Here is a 25,577-nt window from a genome sequence, read left to right as displayed (position 1 = left end):
GTTCCTCAAGCTCCAGATCTCAGGCATGACATCTTCTCTATAGCGCTGGCCATGTCTTAGTCCCTTTCAACTGGTATGTATAAGCTCAAGTTAGTAACCTCTGCCATGATTATGTATGAACTCTCCACACTATCCTAAGTATTTAAAATGCAATACAAGCAAGTTCTTTTAAATCTGAATACTGTGCATGTGTACTCTCTCTGGGACAGGTATCTTGGAACCCAGGTCAAATCTAAGCACCTGATCTAGACCTTGGTCTCAGACATCTGTGTGCATCTGAGGAACACAGGCCTATCAGTTACAGGCTGCGTGCTCTGCAGCAACCTTTTAGTCACATGTTTTCCTGCCTTTGTTTCCATTCCTCTTTGGTGTTCTGGCTCACAAGGTTACTACCTCCTTACAAATCATTCTTCATTAAAAATCTTAAATGGGGGTTGGTATTTTATGAGGTGTAGGATAGACTCTGGTGAATTGATGACATACCTAATACTGTGGACAGTTATTAAATATGCATGCTGTAAAGCTAGCAGAGAGACTCAGTAGTGAGAAATACAGCGCTCAAAGCAACAACTGCAAAGCAAACTAAAGAAAAGGCAGTATCTGTTAGGGGATACCATTAGGAATCCAGAGATATTGGATTTATTTTTGGCTCACCCAAATATACACAGGAAGCTTCTGCAAAGTGATTAGGGCTCATTAAACAAAGCACTTAAGAATGAACTTAAAGTGATTTACCTAATGGGGATAAACTTGTTTGTGCTTAAAGTTACTTTATTAGAACAGTGCCACAGATGTATCTGTACCTTCACCCTTATATCAAAAATGCTAATATTTAAGGGGTTGCAAGACTAAGTTCATTGGTGTTCATGCCACCCTTTCAGATACTGCAGAGGTCAGGGCTAGGGAAGGGACAGGAGAACAAAGCAGGATCAATAAGGGCAGCAGATATTATTTGACAGCTTTGCTACTGTACCACGTGAACCCCATTCTTTGGGATTTTCTTCATTCTCATGTCCCCTCCAAATCATAGCCCACTTCAAGGCCAGAATGTAGATTTTCACTTTGCACAGATCTAGGCTCTGCACTCAGTGTCAGTGTTTCTAAGGTTAAATGGAAGGTTGAATGGCATCCAACTCAGATCCTGAATTTTTATACTCCTAAACACTGTGTGATGTTGAGAAAATAACTACCACATTAGCTTTACTATCTGCAAAATAGAGGCAGAAATACTTATTAACCAAGGAGGTGAGTTGTAAGGAGTAGCCATTCAGAATCTGTACTATAAAGATCTAAACTTTTAGATATGTCCTGCAAGTCAGTTACATGTAGTTGAGAGCGCAGAAAACAGTGCAGAAATCAGAGCTAGCTTTAAGAAATGCATTCCCCCCCAATTCTTTTTGAAGCTCCAAAATTAAGCTTTCTGGTTAAGCGTAAAGACCAATTCCTTTGTTTCTTAATCAGTTTCCCTAAGAAAACATGGTTTATGCCACTACTCCGGTAACACCCTTAAAAGTAAAGGGAAGGAGGTCTTAATCTCTTAAGATTTTTCATACTGCATAAAAACAATAGCTCAAGGAAGAGCTGTAGCATTAGTCTACAAAAGCAAGCAACAGAAAACTGTTTACTCATTTCAAAGGTCTATCTGCAAGTAAACAGCAGTGGCTCCGCCAGTGCTCTAGCAAGCCTCTGTAGTGCCTGCCCCCATGCAACCACAAGGTTTGCTTCAGACTACAAGTTATCTGCTGTTTTTATGAAGCACACATAGGCACTAGATTATATGAACAGGTTTTAATTTGTGATTTGAAGCTGGGATTTGGGCAGATGTCCCCAGAGGTAAGCATCCACTGTGCTACTCCTCTGCATGTTATAGGTCTCATTGAAAGGGTTAATTTGCAGGGGAAGTCAATTTTTTAAACAGATTTTGAGATAGAACAGAAACCTTCTGCATCACTTCCCTGTCCTCCACTCCTTCCCCCCAAAAATCCCTTACCCCACCTTGCTGTCCCTCGATTTTATAGCTTGGTTAAAATCTGACTGTAACCGAAAGCCCTCCTGCCCGTCATGTTGCAAAGCCAGACCTGAAGCCCCATCTCCTCTGTCAGTGTTAAAACTGGGCCAGTTCTGCACATGATCATAGTTTTTAGATCTCGCCATTCACCTGTGTGGGAGTGCATAAAACCTGGGTGTCGGGTGCAGACAAGTTCTTTAGCCACACAGGCATCCAGTATTGGGGAACACTCAGAGGAAATGAATGTTCTATTAATAAATGCAATGTTTTCATCACAAGCCCTAGAAAAGACACCCTGGTTAATTGGTACTTTGTCTATACATAGTTTGTGTATAGTTCAGTAACTATTTTAAAGAACTGCTGAAGGAAAGGTATGAGTAAAGTCTTTGAAGAAATTTGACTCTGCTTGGATTCTTTCCCAAGTGGTTTCCCAAGTCTAAGCTCACAGGATAGCCCTGCCTATCATGGGTGCATTCACCCAGGGAGCACCTCTGCTGACATCCCTTTCATGGAGAACCAGCATACTCCATCTTTGCATGCTACAAATTTGCTGCAAAGAGTTTCCTTGGCTGTTGTCTCTGGCTTCTACAAAAGCTCAAAAGGAGAGACTGTTGAAAGCTTGTTCTGTTATCTCTGCTTTATGCAGCCTAGTAGCTCAGCTTGCTTACCTATTCCTTCTCTCTCAAAATAGAGCTTAAAATGATATGAAAATAGAATACCTTTTCCAGAGGGGGTTCACAATAGTAAAGTATTGGGAAGAAATAAGGAAAACTGAAATTACAATGAGCTGGCTGCATATGTTTGAAAGGCTTCAAGTGAAGACTAATTAATCCCATTGTTGATGCTAATATAGTTCTTTTTCAAAATTCACAATTCAGTGCTCCAAGCAAATTTACCTTTGATCTTTGGCTCAGAGATGATGATTGAAGTTCTATCAATCGAATTTAGCTGCCCTAGGCTCATGTGACGAGCAGCACAGGGCAAGTGGATGTGCAAAGTGTCACCATTGCACTGGGGAGAAGGGAGCTCTGGAGGGGTCTGTTGTCAGAAGGGGAGCAGGGCTCAGTATGGCTCCAGCCAGCTGTTTTGCTTTGCTGTGAAATACCTGCATAAAGCCCAGGAAGGTGGGAAGTCCTGCACTGTCATGCACAGCTTTGCAATTGTGTCAGCCTTTGAAGACTTCTCCTGTGTAATGAAAGAAGCTTCCTTACCACCCTCACTTTGCCCTTAAGATTAAGACTTCCTCCCTCACTTATCCACTCAAAGATGACTAATACCATCTGCAAAATACAAAAACTCCCACTTCACAGGCCTTCTTGACCCACCAGCTGCCCCCAAAATAAAAACAGATCTGTCTGAACCTCTGTAGGCCTCTGTTCACCTTTAGCCAAACCAAGCCTTGAGCAGCTCTTGCTCACCCATTCCCCATAAACGGCACAGATTTGGTGAATCCAGAAACCAGCCTTGGCCTGGTAGCATCCACTAATTAAGAGTGCTCTTTTATCTAATCACAAGCTGGCAGATTTCACATTCCCTGGGCATTCAAGCAGTAGCTTTGGCATACGAGGCAGCCTGGTTGGGGAGCAGAAGGCTTTCATCAGGCACAGGAAGGTGGACAGAATAATAAGCTATGGGCTGGAGAGATGGTAACTGTCAGAAAGGCCTGGAATATAAGCAGATATTTAGAAGAGCCAACAGCATGAACATTTCTCCATCTTTGTGTCCAACTTGGGCCTAATTCATTAAAATTCTCTGCAGTGGAAACAAGAAGCATGTTGAACTCCTTAGGTTATATAAACTTCTCAGAAAAACAGGAACCCTTTTTGTTTTGAAAAAGGAAAGCTGTGTTAGCTGTGGTGACAGGAACACTCGATTCTTTTCCTGGATGGGGCACAGATGGTGTTACTTGCCCTGACATATTGGGGTGCCATTAACCCATGTAATTGGGATATACTGGGCACCAGATACAGTACAAGAGCCTCACTTTTCACTTTCAGAGCTTACATGGGAACAGTTTCCTGCTAGGTTTGATTTATTATCCAAGCTCTTCTTGGGGTCACATTAGCCACTACACTAACGAACAGCCTAGGGCTCATTTTGTTGCCAAAAAAACAAGGCAGTTTTACAGACCTCTCCCTGATACTGCTATTGCCCAGTCAGCTCATCCATCACTAAGTGATGGACCAGGGAGAGCACAAGGTCTGGCAGTTTCAAATCAGCATGTCAAAGTCCACAGGCACTGGCAGGTTGTGGGGATAAATACTAGAAAGAGGAGACTTAGCAGAGAATAAAAAGCTCAAGTTTATTCAAAAGGCTGTGAGGATGATCAAGGCAGAGACGAAATTGAGACTAGTGTTGGATGTTTTTTCTCCATAGCTTCTTCCCCACAAACTAGCATGTGTGCTCTTGAAGCTCCTGTGTATTGCAGCAGCTCTGCTATTCTCTGCATCAGAGCAGACCCTTTGTTTCTTGCCAGAGGTTCAGCTGATGTTCCAGAGATGGTGCTTAATGAGTTCCCTTCAGAGCACAAGGGCTCTCAATACCTATTCCTAACCACAATGGAGCAACACAGTCACTACAGTCTTTAAATGAAGATGTGCAAGGCTGAACAGCCATGAGCTCAGTGCACTTCACGATCTGCCTGCAGCCTCGTGACACAGGTGCCTTGCAGGGTGGTGGTGGACATCAAGTTCTGGCCAACTTGGCAGCCTACCAAGCTGCTTAATGACAAAGACCATTAAGCTGCCAGGTGTATGTTATCCCTTATAACCATGTTGCCCTATGACACTGCCATTGATAGTAATAGATCAAACTTTGTACTGAGTTTGTAAGGCCTCAGGACTGAGGCTTGCCAGGCCTACTGCCTGAGCTTTTTTCAACCTGCTTAACTTGGTTTAGCTGTGACAACAATTTCTAACTGACCAGGTGTCTATGGCTGTTTTTTTTTTTACTTCTGTTTTCTGTGGTACAACCATACTTTTACATAGATAGCAGTGACAAGCATTTTTTTTCTAGGTAGAATGAGATTTATGACCAATTTGATGCAGTGTAGAGAAATACAAGCCTAGCACAACAGCAGAGGCCTTGAGAAGTGAAGACAGGTTGTGGTGTAGAAGAGTACAGGCATGTGATAAGCAACAGGGCACAGGCTTGGCACTGGAGACCCTGTGGCTATAAGCAGCTCACCAGTATACAGTTAAAAGCATACCAGGAGCTGGATAAAACTGGTTTTAGGGGTAACAGAACAAAGAAATAGTAGCTAACATGCATGAAGAGCCCCATACATAATAAATTCAGATGCAACCAAGAGCTATAGATCAGCCAAGAAAGGTGTCAAGCATGTTAGCAAACAAAAATGACCCCAAGTGGATCTAAAGAAAGAAGCCAGCAAAATCAACACTATTCCTCCCAAAAGACTCCAGACATGACTCATGGTGTTATCAACCCCAGCAGCCTGAAGCTACTAGATTTAAGACCCAGAGGAGCTATGATAGGGCAAGCATAACTCCAAAAAAGCATAGAAACTGTGTGTCACTATAGTTTATTATTACTACTACTGCAATTTGTATAAGGGTACTGTAACTGCATTATTATTTCCTTTTCTGCAATACTTAGATCTAGACTAATTACGATTCTTTATTTGGACTGTTAAGATTTCCATTATAGTAACAACAAATTCTTAGTGTGTGTGTATATACACATACATACACACACACACCCCTATATAAGGTATGCCTCCTCTTGGCCCATAAAGATTCTGAATGTAACACCCTGGGAAGCATCAGCATCTGCAGGCAACAACACTGTCTGAAAGAACATAGCTCATCTTGGGGACAAGCCAGAGAGCATTCCCCAAAGGAAGGCCACAGACATCCTTTACATATGTCTGTAAGCCACTGTTTTGTTTAGACTTGAATTTTTAACTTAAAACCCTTTTACAATCATTTGCTTTTTTTTTTTTTTTTTTTTTTTTTTTTAAATACCACTGTTGCAACTCTTTGGAAGTTCTCATTTCAAGACCCAGATGAGATCTTTCAGTGTCATCTATAAAACTAGCTCAGTTTAAAGAGACAGTATTTTTCCTTGACTTTTACACAGTGTAAGCTTCTAAAACACATTGCCTGCTCTGAAGAAAAGTAATAGATCTTGTTAGCCAGAGCAGATCTTACCATAACAATAGTATTAAACCCTGCTTAGGCTCTCTGAGAACTAGTATTACCCTCCTGCTTAGATTTAATGAACACCAGAGTAAGAAACACTTTACAGAGCTTTGAGGAAAGTAAACCATTCATATCACCTACCTTCCTGTAACCTTGGTCACACTAATCAGCACTCACTTATATACATGCAAAGTCATAAACAGGCATCTGAATTACTGGCTGGCTAGCAAGAGATTAGGCACAACTTACAATGATGGAGCAAGACAATGGGTCTATTGCACTGCATCTGGCATCCAGATTGACAGTAGCAAGATTTCATTTCTGGAGTTTGGATGTTTTAGGGGAGCTTTAGGCCATGGGAATTCATGCAGATAATGTGATATGCAAAGCTCAAAGACCAAGAATAAAACCAGTGTAAGCTGCATTTGAGATTAATCAGTATACAGAAATGAGTCTACACTGTCAGAGGGCAGGATCTTAGTTTGTGTCCTCCCAGATTTTTGGGGCTGGTGCATTTTATCATCTAAGGGCTCAAAAATGCAACTGAATTACTGAATTACCACCTGTAAGTTGAACTATGGTAGCATGTAGAAAACCAGTTTAAGGCACTGCTATATACCAAAGTCATAAGCTTGCTAGCATTTTAGACAGGTCCAGGAAGGGATTCATGGTACAACATAGCCCTTTTTCCAGTCACCTTCAGCCTTCTAGTCAAAGACTGCCTTGGTGGCATTTACAGCCAGTTTCTAACACTACAGATTCTTGGCACTGAAGTGTATCAGGTGACTTAGCTTAAAGGTTGCCTCTGCAAGACCTTGTCAATAAAGTCAACTTTTAAAGTCTAGTAAATTGTGACTTCCTCTTTATTAGAACCTTGAACAGATCACATGAGACTGCATGCTCCCACCTGATCTTCTGTGAAAACAACGTTCCAGTCATATACCACCCGATGTGCTTCAGAGAACGGGCTATTTACCTGTCCTCTTAGCAAGCCTGAAACAACTGATGCTAGCTGCTTGCTCCAAGACATTTAGTGAACATTTATCAAGCCAAAAGATTAAGTTAGTGGGCTCATGCAGGGTTCCCTGGGTTGCCTGCATCTGATAGCTCAGCTAGATTTGCCTGTAAATTTTAGAGTACCATCTGTAGCTATATCGCTCCTCTAGCAGATGCTCAGCTCTGGACTCTTTCAAGTCTGCTGGCTCCTGTCCTGGTAAGGCTCAAGAATTTTGCTGCCTGGCCTTACTCTATTTGAACCATCAGCCCCACAGCTTGTGGCACAGGGCTCACATTCAATTTACTACTTCCATTACACTCTTGATCTCAGCTGCAGATAAGCATTGGCAAGCTGCCTGGATTTCAAGGCCTGTTCCACTTAGTCCCTGAAAATTGTCCCATATTTAGACTAATATCACTGTTTTAATCTTTCAACTCCATCAGGTTCTTGTGTCCACCTTTCTTTCCCTTACAAGGTCCTGTACTAAGCAGGGAGCTCTAACGAGGCAGGATGATCAACATTAGCTTTCCATCAGAACTGCTTTTCAGTTTAGCACAATTCCTGAAGCTCAAGAACATGATGGACTCAAGGAGAGCTGTTGTAGCAAGCAGATGAGGGCAGTCCCTGCACTGCTATAGGTCAGATTCAAGGGGGGTTAGGGCCAAACAGTATTTGAGAGAAAGACATTTTAGCTAGTTTCACAGACATAGTCCTTGAATCCAAATGTTGATTTTTGTGACAATGTAGATTTGAGAGCAGGCAATGAAGGGTTCTGACATTTGAAGGTTAGTATGAAAAATTCACCAGTAAAAGGAAGAAAATCCATCTCAGCAGATCTGCAGAAACATGCTACTGTACATGACCCAAAATGATAGCACTGTGACCAGGCTGGCATATGGCTGACAGCCCATTTAGGTCTGGGATGGCTCAGAACAAAGGGAGGTTTGTCAGACAGGCTACACCAGCTGCAGAGTTGCAGAGCAGAACTGGTATCAGCTTCATCCTTCCAGGACTGCAGCTTAGGCCTGGAGGAGGCAGGAGAAGTAGGCAAAAATGACATTATATTAATGATACCCATGAGAGGGGCAGGGCCATGGCTGAAGGAAGAGACACTGCCTTCTCACCCTTCCTAGCTCCAGGTTTGTCCTGCAGTGAAAGAGGTCTGTGTTTATTTTCTGGCAAGAAGGCTGGACAAGGCAGAAATGAATTGTGAAGCTTCTTTGCAGAAATAAATCAGCCAACAGGGGTCAAGCTAGGGAAAGCTGTGGAGATGATTATGGATTATTTTATCAAAGTGCAAAGTGCTGGCAACTAAAACACATCCAGAATGTCAAAGGACTGTCACAAATACACAGAATTTGTACTCTAAATGGGGAAGCTTGTGAGTGATGTAAGAGTAATGTGCTGGCAGGCTTGCAAATTGTCTGCTCCTTTATAGGCTCAATCACATAGCCTTTTCCACACCATGGCTCCACATACACACACTTCCAAATGCAAAAGGCAACATGTATAATAGCACTGTAGACTTGCCCAGCAGTCTTAGACTTTCAGCTGTCATGCCAGCCCTGGAGAAGCTGCAGTTTGAGTCACACAGAAGAACAAACAGAATATAGCAGTTTGGGAAGGGATTTACTGGTGGTGAGGAAATTGCTTTAAGAGTTTGGATTTAAAGAAGGATAGATATATAGGAAAGTGCTTAGTAGATGAAATCTTTCACTAGTCTGGTTCTCAAGTACACCACTACTGCAGGTCATGCTTTTTATACTCCCTACAAGCTTAGGCCTAAAGCTGCAAAGGCTTTTAAAAGATGAAAATTCAAACTCATGAAAAACAGCAGTCAGTCAGTATAGCAGGCAAGTCTCTTCCAGCTCTCAGCTCAGATATGCTACTCACCCTGGGTATCTGTGTACTGTACACAAAGACAGTCTCAGGGTGAGATGCAACAAGTCATTCTGCTGATAGTTGTGCAGGCTTCAGTAGGGAGGGATTTGATGAGTTTAGTACTGCCTTGCCACCTTTCTAGAAATTGGGCATTTTTTTTTTTTTTAGGGAGATGAAATGCAGAGAGCAGGCTTCATCCTGAAAAGATTCCCCTCAGATGTACGCACAAAATCCTGCAGAATACCAGGGTTTTCCTGCAACTACCTATAATCCTTGATGAAAACAGTGCCACTTGGGTTTACACTACTTAAACCAGGAATTCTGAAGATCATTATACAGGAACAGCATATTGTTCTGTCTTTAGCCCTGCAAAATTAAGGGGGGGGGGGGGGGGGGGCGGGAACTAATCACTGCTTTCACCACAACAGTTCAAATCCGCAGCCCTCCATGCATTTAATTTTCCACTGACTTGAACCCACTTTGGAAGCACAGTGAGTAATGTTCTTATCTCTGGGGCAGAGAGATGAAGGGAAGGCATCTAAGAATCTAAGTCCCATTGATGTGAACACCTAAATCCTTCCGGCAGCTTTAAAAGAAACTGAAGCCTAAACACCTAGTTGCTCAGTTTTGGAGCACAGGCTGAAATCACAAGAGGATTGGTTCCCATCCTTCTGCTAGACCACGCTGCCTCCCACTTAATTAATTCTATTGATTTGTTTGTTTTTATCAGCCTTTCCACACTCAGCAGTTATTTAGGACCTACCTGGATAATGCATTTTCCAGTTAAATTGATCTCACTTTTTATATCCTTTCATGCACTCATTTGAAATTTCCCTGCCAAGTGTTTTAATGTTTTCAAATTGGATGCTGATTCATATTATTTAAAACACCCTGCAAAAGGGAAAAAAATCTGTGTAGCAGAGTAACTAATAAAATGGGCTCTTTAAACCTGATTAATGACCAGTGAGGCTAAAGGACTTCCCTCCAACAAAGTAAACAAAACCCAGAACATTACATCCAATGGCACCTGCTGAAATTGGGTTCAATCTGCTTCTATTGGGCCATAATAAAACTCTTATCTTCCTTCCTGCTCCTTTTCTAAAGCTATTCAGTTTGGTAACTGAACAATTTAGGTCAATGAATTTATATATTTTAAGTATGTCATGGTAGCTGTTCCAAAAAAACCTCTGTACCTTGTCAACATAGAGCCAAGTTCTTCCTAACAGCCAGACCGAAAGCAGATAGCTTTGCACATGCTCTGTGGAATTGGCCTGTGGTTGAATCATTATAGGCTCAAGTGATAAATGTTGTACTGGTTAGCAATAACTTACTCCTGATGATAGCTGTTGTTAGAAGCCTCCATGCATATTAAGCAGCAAGTATTAAAGGGCCTTAAAATAACACCAGACAGTTTAGTGTGGGTGATAGGGCTTGGAGCTGGTGGGTTTCCTCAGCTTAAGTGCAGCTATTGCTAGCTCATGCATTGTAAACCTTGAGGGAGAAAGAAATCAAAGGAGAGAGGGGATTTTAGTCTCACATTGGCACTAATAACAAAACAAAGACATTAAGCTCTGTTGTCATGCTTCAGGAAGATGCCTTTCCACACCTCCTGTTTATATCCATCCTAATACACATGAATAAAGTGTTACAGACTGGGCGGAGTTAAGCAAAGGTTAAACTGTCAACACCAAGGTCACTTGATTGTAAATTAATCAGAAAATCTTTTCCTTCAGACCCAAAGCATCTTTTCCGACAGAAAATACCACCTTTCTTTAGTCAGGGTCTTTACACCTCATAGCCTGGAGACTGCCTGTCAATCAGCTGAAGAGCCCCAGCCAGTCCTGTATGCAGAGGGCCTGCTTAAATTCTGGATGGAACTAAACAGTTTTGGAAGTGACTGCGAGCAGCTGTCATCCACAATGACTTTTAGAGGCCACCCAAGCTGTCATGCAGTGATGCTCCTTTGTATACAGTGGCATAGAAAATAACTGATTAGAGGTAGTTTGCAGTCTTACCACTCCAAACCTATTACTCTGTGCTCAGTGGGAGGCAGTCTTCCAGGGTGACTGACTTTCCCTTGCTTCATTTATTTGTGCTCCCTCTAGCTTTGTGGTCCTCTGCTATTTTTTAAAATCCATTGATCCTGAAAGAAGGTGTCAGGCTGATGTTAACTCCTTCCAGCCTTTTGACCCTTAGGTTCTGATGGCTAAGATGAAACACTGGATTTTAAAATAGTATTAGGTCAGTGGCTGCAACAACAGCTTCTGCTTGAAAGTGGTCACCTCTTCACTTTAAGAGACCACAGTGCAGCCCATATAACAGATGCTAGTGTTGCTCCCTGGCTGTCCCTTGTATGAAGCCAGTTCAGGGGAGGAATATGCAAGATGACAAGACAGACAGCATGTCAGAACATTACAGTTTGCAACAGCACCTTTCTACGAACAGCACTGACATCTGTCTCCAAGAAGGCAGCATTAGAAGAAGCCTGTCCCCACACTGTACATATCAGCATGCATAAATAAATCCCATTAATAGAAGTTTTGTCAATCTACTGGACAAAGATCATAGCCTTTACATAAAGAGACCAGCCAAAAGCACACTTCTATTCCTTTCTTCATCATTAAACTTGATAACTCAGTCATAGGCAGCTATTCAGTACGATTAAGGCTTGCAGCAAAAATAAAACTCAGTGACCACAGTACTTCCCTCCTTCCCCCCTTCTTTTTATATAAACATTTTTTGGTTGAGTTTACAATAAAGTGAACAGCAATGATACTCAAATCTGGAATGGACTCTAATGGAGAAAAATTTCAAGCCGATTTACAATGAAAACTATTGTCTAGAATTGTTCAGGCTCAAGCAATATTCCTGCATAAGGACCTGTGAACAGAAAGCAGTTATCCACAGCAGTTTATTTTATCAGGTGGGATATCTTTTTAAACATAAACGTATTTGAGATTTTCATGACTGCATCTCCATGGGTCTCATGCAGAGTGTGGGACAGGAGGTAATTGTTCCAGTTCTGGCTGCAACTCAAACTAAGCCTGACATTTTGATGAGCTTCCTAAGCAGTAGACAATTGGCAAGTCTTAGAAAAACATCCACTGGTGAGGGATGAGAAATCAGTTCAAATCTCAGATAAGTGCCTCAGTCAGTGGGTTTGAGTCACTAATGCACCAAGTATTTATTTATAAATACAGAATAAGTAGGAACAAGGGCACCTTGCTGCCAAGTGATTAACAGTAGCAACCAGGAGGCAGTATAGATACATATAGTGTAGGGACTCATTTGTCTAATTTTAGACACCTACAAAGTTGACTAGGGAGGGCAGACATCTGGTCTGCTTTGGAGGTCTGCCTTTGATTAAGTTGAGCTCTTGCACAGAAGTCTTCTCCAGTGATAGCTATAAGGAAGCTAGACATCAGACCTAGACAACTGTCATACCAGATGAAGCCACCTCCACAAATTAAAAGCTCCCTCCAGAGAGTTCTCCCAATACAGAACTTAACATTTTCAAAGTTTGATCTAAGGTGAGCACCAGCAAGTACACTCCTCTTAGAGTCTTTGTGAGAAGATTTTCCTAAAGAGAGAACAGTCCCCTTGCAGTACAGTCAGCTGCAGTTCATCCACCCATGCTCTTCAGGGAAGTTTCACTGACTGCTTCATCTCACTTAAGGCAGTTTTAGTGAAAGCAGCAAATGCGGTGTGACAGTGCAATGACAGCTGCAGAGGTGGATGTAAGACAATGCCTGAAGTCCTTATGTCTGAAGGCTTTGTGTAATGTGGGCAATCATATCTTGCTGCAGATTCCCTAGAAGGAGGGCCAGAGGCAACAGGGATCTAAGCTAGAAGCCTAACCACATGGAAATCCGCTCTTTAGCACAGGACTAATTCATGCCCTTTGTCATTTTCCCTGAACACACGACCTCCAAATTGTATTGGGGCATCAATCAAGGCAAGCGGACCTCTCTGGAATCACACTACCACTTTCAAAGGAAAGTCTTTCTCATTTGAAGCCTCAGTGGGCATTTTCAGTAAATATTTAGAACAGCTTGCTCTGCAGACCTAGGAGAACATGTTTTTCATCTTTTCACATGGTTTCCATTGCAAAATTGTAAGTGCCTGTGGAATTCTTCCCTGTCCTGTAAGTATTTCTACCAACTGGAGTAAGGTGTAGCAAGAAGTAGGAGACTCCATCCCATAGGAATTCATGAGATGAAGCCAGATGATGGGTAGCTGCTTACGAAGCAGTAGAACACAGCTCATCTGCTGATTCAGGCATTAGGAGTCAAAAGTCAAAACAGTCCATTTCATCAACATTCATCTTTAGACACAGGAGTCCTGTCTGCTCCTCTGCCTCTCAGATCTAAGGTGTTAATACAGATACAAGTCATGTGAGAAATACAGCATATGAGGGTTTAATAGAAACAGAGGATTTAATCTTTAGCAGTCATTGTGTTATGACTGAACTGCTGTGATACATTACATCTGATCTACTCCAAATGAGGTATTATGCATGGGCTTGATATAGCAAAAGCAGGGAGGAAGAACAGCCAGTGGCAAATCTGGCATAGCCCTGGCTTGGTCTAGCCTTGCAACACCCTATCTTATTTGCAATTTGCAGTGACTGATGCAATGATTTGAAAGACATGCTGTTTCTGAGTACATACACTTTAGCCTACATACCACAGCACCAAGCTAGCTGCATGCAGTTACTGCTACTTATATTGTGATGCTGCTGCTGAGTGGTAGCTATTTACATTTCCATTACCTTCACCAATAATACTGAGCACCCCCAGCCAATTTTATTTGCTTCAGACTCCTGAGGCAAGTGGTCTGCCCACTGTTGATTGTGTACAATTAAAAGTGACTAGCCCCAAAATTACACTGGAAATCTGCAGCCAAGCTAGGAAATAAAGCAATTGTTAGACCTAGCTTACTTCTGCAGAGTCCCTTCAAGTGAACCCTAGAATGACTCATGCACAGTTGAGAAGCCTGTTTAAGTGGTCTGTCCATATCAGTGCTGTGACCTAGCTGCCATTTTTTGACACAACCACCCCCTCACACATTTCTGGAGTTAGATGACACTAGCACACCTTCTTTACAGATACACAAATGATATCTTCCAGCCCTAAAACCTGAGATAGACCCTGGCACACTAGCAGACATTCAAAAGGAATCCAAACTGCACATGGCCAGAAAGCCTGTTCTCACCATACTTCCTGGGTGAGAGTCACTCAGGGAGTATTAAAGCCATTAGAATGGCTGTGCTGCCTGCTGGACCATTTCAATAGACCCTAGTTTACTTTAAAAACCTAGTTTGTACAATCATTTTTTAATAAGACAGTGCCTTGAATAAACTGCAAGAGATCAGAGCTACCACAGTCTCTAGAAGATAACAGTTTAGATGACCTAGTTTACATTATGCTTACTTTGCACCAAGAAGTGGTAAGAGTACAGTGTGTGCACAGAAGTGACAATACTGCTTTTAATGCAAGTGGCAAAGAGCCAAGAACTCCTGGTGCTGCAAACACAGCATGTCACATCTCCGGATATGAGTCTGCTGATTAAACATGTCCCACTTGCTACCAGCTCTACGATATCTAGGTACACCTTGTTTGAGCAGTGTGGTTTGGTGTCCTTTTAATATCCCAGGACACTGAGCTTAAGGACAGATGTTCAGCCAGTAAACCAGTCCCAGAAGGTGCTATACAACTTTAGCTGCAGAAGTGCTGAGTGTGTTGGGAGGCCTATTTGCTCTCGCAGAATCAGGGGCAGCAAACCCTTCTGCCTTTATTTGATGAGATCATCTGGAAAGGCTTTTAGTACCTCACTGGAGTTTGAGAACTGGGAGCAGGGCACAAGAAGCTTGTCTGTGCAGTATTTTGGACACTTGTTCCACTTTGCTGGAAGCTTTTGTCAGGGCCCTGAACATCTACATGCTCCCAAAATGTTGTTCAAGTTGATGTTTATTAATACTCCTATTAAAGTTTCTCAGAATAAAATCTTTCCTAATTAGTAATGTTGGAGTGCCTTTTCCATTATTCATTAGAAAAAAGAAATGGGTTAGTCCTTCACAGCATCTTCTAGAATGCAGTTATTGAGGTTACTCTGATACAGTTCAAGTGTCTCCAGCTGCAGCTGTAAATTTCCACTTAGATTTTCTGCCATTCCTCTTTCTCAGAGAAAGATGTGCTCTGGCTGCTAATCCTCCCCTGCACATTTTCCCTTGTGTACAGCCCAGAGTACACAGGCACACAGCACATGCTTCCATATGTACATACATAAAACAAAGAACAAATCCTTCCTTACATACAACATACTACAAGTACTAATACACACACCTTCATACATATTTTTTTCCACACCAGTGCATAGCCTGTCATGTACTTGCATATTTCCTTTGGAAGCAATCTGAAGGGAAGAGATTAAACACACATTTCTGTATGTAACGATTAAAATGCCCACTCAACATTAGACATGTCTAAAGACAGTACTCTGCTGCTCAGGAAATCTTCTCAGGTAACAGGTGTTTTGTCATGGGACAAGGCATTAGAAATGAATTAAGGACAGTAACAAGGAATGTCAGACTTCCAGCAGACAAAAATAAAGTCTTTAGGCTAATTCCCTAAATTCCGATTCCCTAATTCCTAATTAGGCAATTAACTAATTCCCATTCCATGCATAGCTAAACAGGACAAAACTACCATCCTCCTTTCTGTTAAAAACACTAATTGATCTGAGAAGTGCTCAATGTTCTCCAATGCAGAGAATGTGGCATCAGGGGCAACACTTTTCTCTCAGCTCATATGTTCTAACAAATCAGGCAAAGTGAAGAAAGAAGTTAGGGGAGGGGATTAGCAATTCAGGAAAATACCTCTCCTGTCAGAGGTGAAAAAAATGGTTTTGATATTTTCAGCCTTCTGATTCTAATCTATTTATGGAAGAAACCCATAATAAGAAATACAGGCTATGGCCGTGAACACCATGATGCTATCTTGACCTAAGTCAAACGTGCATTGAGCGTCAGTAAAACCCAAGCAGATGTAATGACAAGAGGGTTTCCTCCTGAACCCCTGACCACTGTAAGCAAAGTGCACGCTCACTCCTGCTTCCATCTCCTACAGCAGCCTCCTGCTGCCTTCCCTTCATGAGGTGGGCAGATTTCCAGTTTAGTGGTCAGACCTTGGGCAACCTAAGGACTTGTCTGAAAGTCAGTTGGGTCAATTGAACTGATCAGGAATTTATAAAGTAATTTTTCCACTGGAAAAGGATGTTTTGTTAAAATGGAAGATGTTTAAAATGCTTTAAATGCTATTCTAAATGCTATTTCTGACAGCTGCCCTTAGTAGGGCTGTAGGAGAATTCCTGGTCTGGTGTTAAACAACTAGCTTCAGTCTCTGCAGGGCAGTTCAGCTCTCCTATAAGGAAAGCTGGCACTGGACATGGCTTTTTTACCCAGTGCAGATGCCTAAAATAGCCTGGAGTGAACCACTTGAACTCCTTCAGCATTTCCCTGGGGCAAGAGGCCTAGTCAGTCACTAGTATCCTTTGCTTGTCATGTAGTTATCAAAGAACTTCTCCCCTTAGGCTTCCTCATTTTCTACAAACATGTATTTTTCCATGTAATCATGGAAGTAGGGCAGTTTCTTGACCTTGCCTCAACACTTAAGGGGATTTACTGAGCTACAAACACAAAGAGCATCTTTGCAATCCTCAGTTACTCCATAGCTAAGCAAAACTCATTGAAATCCATATATTTTTTGACTGAGCAAGAACAAAGGAGTGCAGAATATATTTAAAATAAATTAAAATTGTTTCTTTGCCACAGGCTAAAAAAAATCCCCCTTCCCTTGGGCTTTGAGTTTGATTTGTATTTCAGTAAAAGTAAATCAAAGTGGACAGATTAGTGAGTTTTGAAGTGCAAATGCTTTGAAAACATTAAAGGACAAATAACAAGGTGGCATGTTCTCATAGTTTATTTTTGGTTATTATTTTTATTTGCCCTTTTTTCTTAACAGAATGATGTGTATCCTATGTGCTTGATGGAAAATTTTGCTGCTCTGCAATAAAACAGCTGTAAGAAATGCAGTGAGTTTCTTCTGCAATATTTCCCTACTACTGAACAATGCAAAGCAGCTACTTGAAATACTTATGTAATTTAAATCATGATCCCAAGGTCCGTCCTAAAGCCTCTGAAAGTCACTGGGTTGTTTTAGTTCAACCTGAATATAAGTAAATAGTAACAAGCTGTTTTTCAAGTGATACTCAGAATCTGGGTTTTGAGAGCTTGTTTCTCATCTCACTTACACAATTGAAAAACAGGAGAAGCACTTGAGTCAGTGAGGTTACTTCAATGCAGAAAGCAAGTGCAAGACTTGAACCAGGCCCAAAAATGTTTTTAGGAGTTAGGATGCTCATTCATAAGGCAGCATTGTGGTTCTAAGTTAATTGACAATGAATTGTCAGCAAACAAAACACTTGCAGAGATTGCTTTGGACAAACAGACCAAAGCTCAGTGGCAGCACATATGGACAGTTATGATCTCCATGAGTATTCTCATAAAGCAGTTTTGCACCAACAAGCATTTCATGCATTTTAGTAATGTGTTTGTGCAAGTAAGAAACCATCCTGAATACCCCTCTTATGCTGCTACCTGCAGCCTATTAACACCAGAACAGGGGCCTTGCCAATTAAGGCATTCAATGTGCCAGGTCTCAGCTTTGCCATGATGCCAGCTTCTCAACCCACAGCTGATGTCCATCCTGCACTGCAAAGGTCTCAACCCACACATGAAGCAAATCCCTGAAATCTTCCTCTTGACCACAACTGAACCAAACAGAACAGATGTTTTCCTAATGTGGAAAACTGAGTAAACAGAACTTAAGTTGTTTGCTTTTATTTCATCAAATAGCTTTAGGTTTTGAAGGAGTTTCCCTTTGAAATGGATCACAAGATCTTATGAAAGCCAAGAAAGAGAAGAAAGAGCCAGAAAGGCTTTCAGTGTGTCTGAGCACTGAGGAACAAAGACCTTGCTAAATTTCTTAGACCATTCTGTGTTCCTCCCAAGATAATCTGATGTCAGTATTAGAGGGAGAGCTTTAGGCCAGAGCATGGCTCCAGCAGGAATTTTTTCCAGACTTCAGAGATTTAGAGCCTGGCTTTGGGATCCAGTCTCATTTGGAAGAGAAATATTTTGCAAATTGCAGATCTAAATTAAAAGTTAAATTCACCTTAAGGCTGTCTAGCAATGGATATTTGTTTGATATCATCTGCAGATATTCTGAGCAGGCTGACAGAGAAACCTCAGTAAGCTGTTCTAAGAGACTTAGCTTGTTTCACAGGATAGTTGAAATCCTTCAGAGATAACAGCAATCAGTTTGTGTACAGGTTAAAGCTTGGTGGCTCTGGATTCAGGTCTAAGGTGGGAGAAGCCATAGGGGAGAGACCTTACTGTCTCCAGTTCCCCAAACTTGGGATGTTTTATCACTGAAAGTGGTGTAAATTCCAAAAGAACAAGCATCTGGCAAACAACAGGATGCACTACTGTTGATCTAATAAGGTATACTAGATCTCCCTATGAACTGTGCCTGAGATAAAGCACTATTGCTTCTCATGCTGCTATCAGCAGTTGCTAGGCAAGCACAGCCAAGAACATGCTTCAGTGAGATACATTAGAAGAGAATTTGGCCCACTCAGTCCAAGCAAACATTGACATTGCTTACATGCTCTCTATGCACTCCCTAACAGTTTGATCCTAAAGATAAGGCCAGTCAGCAGGTTTGCATTGCATAGTCACCATCATTGCACACTTCCTTCATAAATCATAAGAGCAGTGGACAGCACTTACAGTAGTTCAGTCTGTCTTCCAGGAATTACCTTCAGTGACAGCTAGCAATTTAGTCATATATGAGGACTAACTGCTCTCCACAAGTCCCTATTTTAGTATATCAGGACCACCTTCAGACCTATGAATGACTTCAGTCTAATGGGAAGAGCCATTTAGCCAGTTCTTAAATGATATTTTAAGACTATCTGCAAACTGAGGATACATATCTGCACATCCAGAGCTTGCTATGCAATACAGCTTTCCTAATATAAATGAAAGTCAATAGCAGAGGTGGTGAGAATGTTAAGTTTAATATTTGCAGCTATACAGTATTTCCTCAAAGTGACAGGAGAAACCTTAAAGACCACTCTTATTGCTCCAGGCAACCTTAAGAAATTTTTAAGGAATGTCTTATACCTAAAGAAAACTTGTAATTTACATTTAGCCCCCATCCCCCTCACTCCCCAAGCTAGAGATGCAGCTAGTTTACCATTCTGCTTTTACACACCTGACTCATAACACATGTAATTCTCTTGTTTTAAAAAACTGACATCAGCCTTAAGAAGTTACTGGCAAGGGGAAAAAACTGAACTCTTTCATTTATTATACGTTCAATACATTGAGGCAAAAGGGCTGGTAAGCTCTCTAGGTGGTCAATGACTAGGGAGGCACAAGTCTGCTAGCCAAGGCATGCTGCCTAGCCAGCCACCAAGTTCATCAGCCCAAGCCCAGACTCAGGAGATGTGCAGGCATTGATTTCAGCAGGACTAAGTACTCAAGTACCTTTGCAAGTCCAGGCACTTACATTTTAGGTAGAGACAGACCAGCATGTAAGTGTTAAGGCTTCAGATACAACAGTCAGTCTAGACAGTCACAGGAACTCCAGAAAAATAAAGATACCATTCACAAGCTGAAAGCACATGAATTTCACAACTATAAATGCTCTCATTACTAAGAATACGCCACATCTCAGAACAGCTTACAGCTTATTATATTAGATAAAAGCTCTGCAATATGATGTTTACTACACTTTTTTAAGGAGGCACTATCACCTCCTATTTAGGCATAGAATTTAGCAACGCAGTTACAAGGATTAAATGCAACTTTATGGCTAAATCAGGGCTATATTCCATACAACAGTGTGTGGAGAAGCTAGCCCTTGCCGGTACTCACTGCTACTACAGTACCTGGCTCTTCACCAGTTCAAGGTCCTTTAACTTCACCTGAAGGGTGCAACTGAAAGGATTATTTTTAACTAGCAAGGCACATTAAAAATGGATACAGCCATTTAAAGAGTTGTTCTAGTACACTAGAGACTTCATTCTCTTCCTTTTCTTTTACACATTTAAAGTGGTTAACACAGCTGTGCTAGGCCAGGTACAAACACATCTATCATGAGCCACATACAGAGCTTGACCTGCAGCCCTCAAGGATTAAATGTGTGCATCATGACAGCTTGCACTAAAGAATCAGAACTACGCAGAATTATAAGAGTCGCCATCCTCTGCAGCTAGCACATAACAGGGACTGTGCAACACATTGCATTTTATAAACTCTTTTCACAGATGCAAATATCAGACTATCACAAAAATTGGCCAGTGGTTTAACATACTAGCAAAGTTTCAGAGAAATACATTTTAAGACATTAATCATGTTTAATCCATTAGCTTTTAGGATTCTGCATTATCACAAGAAGCAGTTACTACTGTATGCAAGACATATCCAGAACACTAAAACTTTTAGGAGGCAGCCCCAGTACCCTTGCTTTCCAAATGTATTTTCTCTTTATGAATTCAGTGGAGAGTATCACTTGCCCAGTTTCAGCAAAACTGCAGCCAGATGTCAGCTTTGATCTCATCACCACATAACGAGGACAGATAAAGGACAAATAGGTTACACTGCACTTCAGCAATGGGAAGAATTGACTTCAGTGTTCCTTGCAGCACCATCTGGATTTAGCAAAGTTAATTCTCATCCATGTCAAGAGTTCATGCCAGTAAATAATTTTGTTTGCCAAATACTACTACTTCCTGTTTTTTGTGGATATGCAGTGTCTGATCCCTTGACCTACTCCTTCTGTCTTCGTTATTCATACTTTAAGCATCTTAAAATGAAAAGCACTGGAGACAACTTGGGAAGGCATTTAAAGCACATTTTTAATATGCAAAGCTGTACGCTGTGATGTATTTTCTTATCAAGACTGGAATGAAAGGAAAGGACCACAACTCCCTAGGCAGAGCTCTAGGCCAGGGAAACCAGGATCCTGCATTTCAGGGCAGGCTGTCATCAGACTGACACCAGGCACCTGGCAGACCACAACCTCACCATGTTTCTGCGTCCCTTGTGCAGAACAGAGCCAGCCACACACTGCCCCTCAATGCCCTGAGGACAGGGACTTCTGGGCAGCACTTCCAGAGCATGTCAAGATCAACTACCACAGACACACACAGCACAACCATTTCAACAGACACAGGCCAAGCTCTGAAAGCAAACAGGCCACCGCACTCCAGCCACCCAGTTCTCAATCCCCTCCATCAAGTGGCCAGCAGGGCACTGAGCCCCCTTACAAACACAGAATTTCAGAGTCCCCAACAGCTGAAGGATTCACCCGCCTGCCACTGCCTCACTCAGACACCCCCAGACAAAGCAGTACCTTTGACTTGACCACCATCTCCATACAGCTGAGCAGTCCTCTTCATACAGCAGTCCGTCCACCCCAGAGCACCTCCTGCAGTAGCCCAGACCTTCACCAGCAAACCATTCCAGCAGCCACCTTCCTGCCTTATATACCAGCTGGAGGGTGGAGCTGGAGGGGCCAGTGGAGCCCTTAAAGGGCCTATACGCAGTGGAAGACCTTCTTTGTGTCAATAGGCTCATCTGTATCTAGGCTGTGTCCCTGCAGCTTGACCCTTCCAAAAACATTTTGCCACAGCTAGAAAAATGTTAGTTTTTAAAAACACTTTTTAATAAAATTACATAGAATTTGATTACATTTCCTGTTCACATTATTTTTAAATGGATTTTTTAATCATTCTTGATCATATCAATATCTTATTTCTGGACTACTTAACCATTTTATTTTAAATGGTATTTGTTTAATTTTCACTTTCGTACCCCTTTACTTTTTTCTGCAGGTCCAACACACTGATGTATAGATGATGTGTCATATTGCATCAAATAAATGTTACATAATCTTCTCATACTAAGTATATAGTATGGCATGACAGATTATAATATGATTTTTTATCAAATTTATCATAAAAATCTTTAAGGACAGCTGCTAATTAGCACACATCTAAAACACCTTATTTTTTAGATCAAAGTATCCCGTATTTGAGTTTATAATGAAATAGACTAACACTTTGAAGAAGAAAAGAAGTATACTAATTAGAGAAAAAAAATTGTCAGTGTCTGTAGATTAGCCTTCAATTTTTTTTTCCAGTACAATTTTATGGACCTTCAATTTCACTGAAAATGCTGACATATCAAAATTTCAAGTGAAAGAGAAATTCAGAGTTTCCAGTTGCTCTCATAACTTATGGTAACTTATTCCATTTGTGGTTGCTCCATCCTTATTGATTCCAGACATGGAAGGAAATAACAGTGACAGCCACGTTTCCTGCACTGTCATTTATGCCTAGTACCCACCAGGTTTACTGAACTGTCTTCATGTCATTGTATAAAGACTTATAATATGATAGCATCAGGGACATTATCTGTCCTGTTATCTCTCATCACAGCAATTAAAAAAAATAGAATAGGAGGCAGGAATAGGGCCTTCATTGTTGGAGCTGGCAGGTCTAGAGTTACATTCCCCTGAATGGACCACGTATCTGAGGCACCTGGCAAGGCACAGAGAGAGGTGTTTGTGGTTCCTGGAAATCTGTTGAAGCCCCACCGTTGAGAATTTGACTGAAGGTGTTCTGTGTTGGAGCCATATGTTTTACTTCTCCTGTTGTGAGCTTGACGGCGTGGTGTGGCTTTGCATCTTTTCTCTCTTTTCCTTGCTATCACAATGATTATCTATGATAGCTGAGAAAGTGAACCTTGTTACACTGTAGGGGTGTGTGTGAGAACACCAAAACCCAGAAGGAAATCACAGATCTTGGCAGTGTGAAAGGAATATGTCCTGTACAGATATTTTTAAATGCATTCATTGGGGATGTCGATTTACACACAGAAGTGCCAGATCTGAAACTCTGTCTGACAGTGCTGTGAGGTTTCCCTTAAGGTGCAGGATATTTGCAAGATGAAATGATATAAACCAGCTCAGGATTTAGGTGAATGGACAGCATTGTGTTAGATATTTGATCCAGCAGTAGTTCCATATTTGAGATAGCTGTGCTGTATAGAGCAGGCAAATTATGATGAGAATGTGTGTGTGCTGCTGTAGCCATAGGAGGGTTTTTAGCACAGAAGCTATGTTTGATCTCACTTCTACTGATGTTAACTGTTTTTATAGGTCATTTCATTATTGCCTCATTGTGGGAACTTGGATTCATTAATATGCAGCAGCTAAAATCCTTTGCATTTTAAAATGCTAATTTTTTGGTGTCCATATGGCAATAAAATCAGGCTTGGAGCCATCCATCCATATCTTTATATATCTGTCTGTATAAAAAACAATTTTGTGGTCTAGTGAGTAGGGCACTGAACTGGGAGTTGAAACTGAGTCTGTTCCTCTATCTGCCATTGACTTTGGGAACAGGAACATGAACACATTATTACGGGGTACACTTAGTTGTGAACTTCCCATATGCCATCTACTCTTGAGTAATGGCCTCAAAACACACTTCTATCCTAGAGAAAAGTATGGTAATTCAACCCTTTAATGAAAAGCAGGGACTGTTACTTGGTGTTTATTGTGAACCACAGCTGACCATGTGCTGAGTTACAACCTCGGGCTGGTAGCTGCACTGGAGTTTCATATCCCTAGAGCTAACATGTTTATGTACCTACTGCATTTCTCTGTGTTTTGGACAAGGTGTTTTGGCTCCCTGTGCATCTCTTTTCCTTCTGTCTTTTGTATTTGTGCTGCCAGCCCTTTTGCCAGGCTAGTCTCTCACTGTGTATAAACTTTGGGGGTGAGGGGAGGGGAGGTAGGTTAGGGAGGACTCAGGTTCTGCTGGCAACACTGAGTGCAGCCATATAATAAATTATAAGAATGGTAAACACCATCTCTGGCTTTCAGGAGATGGAGGTTTTCTTGTGATCAAGTGAAGAGATTTACAGCATTTCAGGTACCATAAAGCACTACTGTTGGACCCACATAGACAGAAGTAGATGCAGCCTCTTTATTGCTTTTCCTCAGCTCTTGTTCCTGGATTTCCACTCCACTATGTTACTTCACTCTCCTGTGCCATTTTCCCTGTTGGTTTTTAAATTTGTTTTCAAACAAATAAACGAGGATGTGCTTTCTTTAGCTGAATGCTTTAAATGGCACTAGAACTGTTCTACCTGGTGCGATTGGAACAGCATGTTCTGGCTGAGATGCTGAAGATTGGCTCCTGTTGGGATAGCTTAATTGTGTTTCTGCTAATTATCTTTCTATCTGTGTCTTATTCATTTTGCTTTAGCGAAGTTGCTCTAAGTCAAAACCTGCTGTCCCTACTCGTTATTCAGCCCCAGGTTGGAGGAGGTAGAAAGATTTAACTCTCTAGCTCTTCTCAGAAAAGAATTAGTGAATCTTGGACCATTCATGCTGGCTTGTGTTCAAAGATGACCAAAGTTGACCTCTTCTCCCAAGGAAAATGGACCTATCTGTTCCAATTCTTGCAGAAAGGTTTCCTAGAAAATGGTAAACTTGTAATATTTCACCCCAAATCAGCAGCCTCTAAATTACTTTTCTCGCTGTAGGAAACATTTTGTCATGGGCAGAGAACATGGGCTGTGTAGCCGGAAAAAGGCTATTTCTGCATCACTGATATCTCTGAAAGTAGTCTGAGGCTAGTCAGTGATTAAAGATTGGTCAATATATACTGGCTAAATGAGTGGCTGTTTTTTTCTCATCTTAAGTACTCTTCTAACTGAAGCACTGTTTGACAGAAAAGGTTTCTACTCGTAGGAAAACAAATTAATAAGAGATTTCATCTTCTCATTATTTAAGTCTTTTTTCCCCAAAACAAAAACACTATCTGCAACCACTGCAGCCAAGAAATGACATGAATAATTCATTCTAATTTCACACCATTTAAGATACTTTACTAGCTTCTAATTAACATGTGTAGATTATTTAAGGACAAGAAGATTGCTTTTAAATGCAGGTAAGAGTAAGCTGACTATCCCCATGTATTATGTGATTCGATGCCTCCTTAGAACCCAGCTGTGCTGATGAATTTCCCAGGGTCATTTTAGCTGAAGAAGAAAGCTTATTTTTTTCAAGAGTGGGCTAATGATATCACAGCAGATACTATGAAATGTCTAGGATAAAAATTCTAATTTGTATGTTAAAGTACAGTATTTAACTGCTATTTCACCAGTGTGCCATGGCAGCAGAGAGATTAACAGTTACACAGGATAACAGTTTCTCTGTAGTTTCCACATTGCTTTAGAGCTGGGAATTAATTTTGTGTTCTCCTTCCCTCTCACCAGGAGAGGAACATCAGGAGAAACAAGTCAGAACAAGCTTTGCAGAACACAAAGCCTGCAAATAGGCGTTGCAATGGGACTTTACAATTCAGCTTCTGTGTGCTTAAGATTTTC

General features: G+C 41.4%; 1 long non-coding RNA gene across 1 annotated transcript in view; it reads right to left on the bottom strand.

Annotated features, from left to right (window-relative positions):
• The window catches only part of LOC112996938 (uncharacterized), a 121,824-nt gene extending 100,206 nt beyond the window's left edge, over nucleotides 1-21,618 (bottom strand). Inside the window, exon 1 of the long non-coding RNA XR_003262577.2 lies at nucleotides 21,529-21,618. This is a non-coding gene — a long non-coding RNA (uncharacterized LOC112996938). The remainder of the gene's footprint in view (nucleotides 1-21,528) is intronic.
• Between the last annotated feature and the right edge of the window lie 3,959 nt (nucleotides 21,619-25,577).

This window comes from Dromaius novaehollandiae, chromosome 15 (assembly GCF_036370855.1).
Source record: "Dromaius novaehollandiae isolate bDroNov1 chromosome 15, bDroNov1.hap1, whole genome shotgun sequence".
Lineage (NCBI taxonomy): Eukaryota > Metazoa > Chordata > Aves > Casuariiformes > Dromaiidae > Dromaius > Dromaius novaehollandiae.
The sequence above is the reverse complement of the archived record's forward strand: the minus strand, read 5'-3'. Positions and strand labels throughout refer to the sequence as shown.